This window comes from Chiloscyllium plagiosum, unplaced genomic scaffold, assembly GCF_037043375.1.
Source record: "Chiloscyllium plagiosum isolate Xiang-an unplaced genomic scaffold, Cpla_swu_hap1 HiC_scaffold_45, whole genome shotgun sequence".
NCBI classification, from domain to species: Eukaryota; Metazoa; Chordata; class Chondrichthyes; order Orectolobiformes; family Hemiscylliidae; genus Chiloscyllium; species Chiloscyllium plagiosum.
In genome coordinates this window covers 13,598,478-13,604,477 of record NW_028270183.1, presented here as the reverse complement: position 1 = coordinate 13,604,477, position 6,000 = coordinate 13,598,478, and the positions used below count along the sequence as shown (strand labels likewise).

General features: G+C 43.7%; 1 protein-coding gene across 1 annotated transcript in view; it reads left to right on the top strand.

The window, feature by feature from the left end:
• The first annotated feature begins 1,430 nt into the window (after nt 1-1,430).
• LOC148136393 (uncharacterized) overlaps nt 1,431-6,000 on the top strand; it is a 100,982-nt gene continuing 96,412 nt past the window's right edge. The window contains exon 1 of the mRNA XM_087983253.1: nt 1,431-1,508. The gene's annotated coding sequence lies outside the window, so the exon portion shown is untranslated. The remainder of the gene's footprint in view (nt 1,509-6,000) is intronic.

Sequence of the window (6,000 nt, the reverse complement as noted above, 5' to 3'; positions counted from 1 at the left end):
ATATACACACACACAGAAACACACACACACACACGCTCACACATGCACACATACTCGCACACAGACACATACTCACACAGACATGTACATGCACACACACACTCTCACACACACATTTATCCACACACACACATGCACGCGCACACACTCTCTCTCACACACACACACACATTCACACACACACTCTCTCTCACACACACACACTCACACAGACACACACACACATACATGTACATGCACACACACACATTTATCCACACACACAGGCACACACACATACACACACACAAACAGGCACACACACACGCACACATACACACACAGGCACACACACAGACATGCACACGCACATACACACACATACATACATAGACACTCTCTCTCTCATGCACACACACTCTCACACACACACACACTCACACAGACGCACACACACACGGACACCTATCCACACAGACACATTTATCCACACACACACATATGCTTATTCAGACACACGCATTTATCCATACACACACATACACACACATTTATTCACATTTAGCCACACACACTTATCCACACACACATACGTTCACTCATACGAACACACATATACATGCATATTCACATATACATACACATTTACATGCATACACATACACACGCACAGATACACACACATATGTAAAGCATGGTACACATGACCCAATCCTAAATAGTGGGTAAAATGTGTGTGTCAGCTCAGTCCATCCTCAGTGTACCAGCTGTATTCTCATTGTTTCACTCCCCTCACCTCTCCCCCTCTGGTGATGGCTCAGTGGGTAGGCTGAATATCAGACAGGCCACTCCCTCAGATAGCAAGAAGAGGGCAATGTTTAACCCCAGGAGGGGTTGAAGGTCTGCAAGGGGTCCTGCCTGGAAAAGTGCATACGGCCTGAGCTTTGGAGGGATAATGAGGATTGGATTGCAGTTCACTGCGATGGTTTTCATGACCAAACAGCCCAAAAGACTTGCATGGATGCTTGATTTCGAATGTGCTTGGGTACACGTGTATGTGTGTGTGTGTGTGTGTGCAAATGTGAATCTGTATATCTATGTTTGTCCATGTATGTATTTATATGTAAAAACACTTACATGTCAATGTATGTGCATGGAAATGTGTGTGCATGCTATAGATGTGTGTAAGTATGTGAGTGTGCACGTGTGCATGTTTGTGCACAATACCCCTCATCTGTATGTGTGCATGTCCATATGTGTGTACATATGCGTATTATTGTAGAACCAGAGAGCTAAAATTCAAACTATACATCCAACATTACTGTAATCTGTCTTGGGGAACAGCCCACACATGTGTCTGGTCTGCCCTATTGAAACTAATGGGAGGTGACTAATGTTTTAAAAGGAAATCCCTTTTAAGATTAAGAGAAGTTTGAGTCAGGCTATATAAGGTTTACTGTATCGCACTGTGGAGGACGACCAGTGTCTGTCAGGAATGCGCGTGTCTCAATCTTCAGTTCACTGCAAGGGTAAGGAACATTTTCTCTTTATTTTTTTCAAAAGTGTTGCCATTTAATTTGTTCTATTTGCTGGGGTTACACGGAATTAAAATGTTAGCTCTCCGCACAGAGAAAATCTAGGTATGGTCTGCTATGAAGGGCTGGGTAGTTTCATAAGACAGGAGTCTGATTGTAAAGTAAATAGTCTTTCAGGCATTTCTGTTCGAAGGGAGCGAGAGGGATAATATATGGCCAGAATTTTGTTGGACAAGGGCATCTTATTGCAGGCACTACCACTGACAGAGGGGGAGATCCACCCTTCATCTGTCTTGGGGTTGAGAATTGCTGGAGTAATGGTCGATAATGGCGCAGTGAGAGAAACAGGGCTCCTTGAGATGGAATGATAAGGCAGTCAGAGGATCTCCTTAATCGAGCTAAGAATTGAGAAAGAACAGGAGACAACGGCAAGGAAGTCGAGTGAATTCGAGAGAAGTGAGTCACATAGGAAGAAAGAAAGATTGAAAAAATGCAGCTTGGGTTAAGAATGAGAGCGAGTGACTGACGGAAAGGAGCAGGAGGAGCAAAATGTACAACTGTACGGTTTAAGATCGGAATGATCTCCAGGCACAATTTACTCCCTGTAGGAATGAGACTCCATTGATTTAATACTTCCCCCATGGGCCCCGTGGAGGGATAGTGAATATTGATCGCATGAGGGTCCATTTATCAACTGTAACTTTGCACAGCCAAGTCATTACATGTTCACTGCAAAAATCCTGGACGCTTTGAAGAGTCTAAGAGCCCTCATTTCTTTGTCAGTCTAGAAACGGAGTGGTGTAAATCATGCATAGGTGTGCAGGGATTTGCAACCTGTGGTTTTATTTCGGCCTCACGGCTATTTCCACACTGATGGGCAAGGGGCATTGAATCAATTTACATCCACCAGTGGATTTTGGGGCATTAGTGGGAAACTTGCCACTCACTCCACTGAGATGTCTTGCCACTTGCTGTCCCTGTTAAGAAAGCCCCTAGCACTTTCTTTCCCTGTATTTTGGCTTCTTGAACCTCAGGAGCAGATGAAATAAGATTGAGCCCGACAAGTAGCCGTTTCGTGGTACAGAACTTGTGGGAGCTTTGCTGGGAAAAGACCACTTTTTTTCTTCAGTCTTACGCTCTTCAGGACAATTAGCAAGAAATGCTCGTGGTTGTTGGCCCTTTGTATAGGCATTCTTGCGAACTGTCCTGATATGAAAGGTTTGCACAGAGCGGGGTTATTTTCTCAGCCTGGCTAAAATCGATCTTCTTTTCCTGTCGGGATGCGGTGCTATGTTTGCAGCTATATTAGGACATGGCTTCAGACTCAAAGAGATCATTCCGCCCTCAGGCCAGCTCTGCGCTTCGACCAAGTGGAAAGCCAAGCCCCCAGCTCCACCAATTTCCCCCGACCACCTCCGACTCGGAAAACTCTGAATCCGGGCGTGAGAATGAGGGAGAAACCTGTTCCACTTCCCAAGCAGAATTGGCTGCGTCTGGTCTCAGTCACATTCTAGACTGAAATGCACATTCCTCAATCTGCCCTTTAGATCAACGGCGATAGGGCTTTATGATGCAGGCCAGCTGGCCTGTGTGTGTTTCCAGTTGTAGATAACAATGAGAGAGCCACAGCAAAACACCTCCAAGGAATTTGCCGAGCACCTAGCCCCCCCACTGGCGTTGAGTGCTCGTCGTATTTTTTTTTAAGGAAAGAAAAATGAGGAGGAATTCCAAGAGAGGGATGTGGCTTTTTGGAATTCTCTCACCCTGAGCATGTTCAAGACCTAGTTAGACAGATCTGCAATAAAGGGGAGAATCCAAGGTTTGTTCACAGCATGTGGGCCAGCACTTATTACCTATCCCTAATTGCCCTTAAGGAGGTGACGGTGAGCTGCCTTCAAAATCCATTGGTGTAGAGACAGCCCCAGTGCTGGAGAGGATAGACAGGAGAGGGACATCAAGGCCAGGAGAGTCTTACTGAGTGAGGGGGCAGGTTTAAGTTAGAACTTCTTGGAGAAATATTTCTTCAATTCGATATGCCATGCAGAAGTAAGTCTCTTGCCCTCTCTCTGAGCTGGAGGGCCACCTATTTCCGAACAGGATGTTGTCCTCTTGTAAGTCAGGGGCAAACTTCAAAGAGATCACCTTCACAGCATTGCGTCTTCATTGGGGGTGAGGTTGAAAAATGGCTTTTGAGGCTGAGGAGATGGCAGAGATATTTGTGGAGCAGAATGTAACCTTGCAGAGGGCCGTCATAGATGCGATGGACCCAGAGACTGTAGTTTGTGTTACTCAAACACCGAAGGTGAAAGCCTCAACCGTTTACTATTTATCAATTTGGCTGCACCTTATGGCCACTCCTCAAGTTTGTTTTGCAGGACATACATTTACAATTCACTTGGAGACCCAGTTTGAGGAGCCAAGGTATAATGTGAGCTACTCGACGAGGTGTAGTGGGGGAATAACAAGACGGAATAAGACATTTAAGCAACGGGGAGAAGGGTCTGAGAGAGGGAGGGCGTGAAAAGAGAGAGTAACAGAAAAACGATGAGTGGGACTACAAGAGGGAAAAAATTCAGGGAAAGAGAGAACTGATAAAGTGGTGTGCTGGCAAAGGAGTCTGAGATTTGAACAATGGGAGAAACATCAGCTGGGGTAAAGAGAGGAAAAAGCAAGGAGTATAATGAATGTGAAAAAGAAATAGGAGACGCAAGGAGGCTAACATTTAATTTATTAGAACTCAGCTTAATTCTAATTAAACTTTAAATGGTCTGTCATTCCTGGCACAGTTTAATTAATGAACCATATTCTGTATTGAGCGCTGAGTACTCTGTGATGTCATTGAGTGTTTTAAACTCAAAGTGAAATCAGATTTAACGAGCATTGATTAAAGTTATTGCGCTGAACCCCCACCCCCCCTACCCATTCATCTCTTTTTCACCGGGTTTATGACAACGATTAAAGAGGAATGTAATTGTATTTTTTTTATTTCTGAGCCTGGTTAGATCGATTCCAGGACTGTGTATGTTTGTGTGTGTGTGTGCTTGCGTCTGTGTGTGTGTGTATGTTGTATGCATTTGTGTGTTTGTGTGCATGTGGATGTGTGTGTGTTTGTATGCGTTTGTGTGTGCGCATGTATGCGTATGTGTTTGTGTGTGTGTGTCTGTATGGGTACATCTCCCTCCCATCCTTCACCCCTCAAAACATCCCTCTAAAACTAAGGGTGGATCACTTGGACAAAGTCTGAAGGACTGAAAAGGCAGAAAATCCATTAGCATGAAAATCGTAGCACCACTAGAGAGGCCATCGTAGATAGCAGGCCATCGTAGATAGGTTTACAGCAGAGATACAAACTGAATCCAGTGAAGTGGTACGTAGAGTGTGAGAAGGTTTCAGCTCAGAGATATGGCATTGGGTATGTCCGTCGTGATAGGGGCTACTCATTCATCTCTTGGTCAGGTTCCCTGTAGGTTATATCAATTCAAGTTCAGATTCAAATATCTTCAAGCATAATCCTTCTATAATAATGATCTCTTCTGGTAATGGCTCAGGGTTCTAAATGATAGTGTAGCTACCATTATTGTTTGCGTATGCAGGTGTATAAGATCCGGATACATAGAAGCATTTCACTGTCATACCTGGACAGTGAAATGAATGAAAACACTGCTGGAGAAACTCAGCAGGTTTGGCAGCATCTGTGGAGAGACAAAGCAGAGATTATGTTTCAGGTCCAGTGACCCTTATTCAGAGGAGAAATCATGATTGTGGGAATGGAACTGTGGTCCGGGACACAAAAGGTAACATTTGACTAAATTGAAAGAATGGAAAGTGTGCAGAGACCGAGTTTTCACAAATAATGGTTATTGTAAGATGATGAACTAGTGGGCTTGGTGAATGATTAATGGTGATGGGAGCCTGTGTAAGGTTAATTAAAATAAAATAAGGTTCAGTTATGCTAGTTCTACATTTGAATGTTGCGATATTGAGCGCGTTCGAACAGGGACTAACTGTGGAAAGAGATTGTTCAGGAATGTAGCGATTTTAAGAAAAAAAACGTATTAGGGAATGAATTCTTTTAGAATTTCCATCCAAACTAAATTAGTGTCCAATTTCTCTCCAACTGCAAACAGTCCTTCTCATCCTTACACCTTCCGTGAGTGTTCTGTGGTGAGGGAAAATGTCGTTTCCAGGCAGAAGGAGAATAAAATGGGTTAGGGTTGGAATAAAATGTATTATTCCTGATAATTCAGAATTAAACTGAGCAGTTCAGTCAACTGGGAGAGGAGCTTTCCTGCACAGAGTCACAAGGTTCTGAGGGGCAGTCTAACTAAAAATGATGCCTTTCTTTGTCTCTCAGTGCGTTTGCTTATATGTAATTAATTCTATCGTAAAGTAACTCATTTGTTTCTTGCATATATAAATCTGTGAGGTCTTATTCCTCCACTATTCTTCCATTCTGCCCTTTTCCGTGATTGTCCACTTTCTGTTG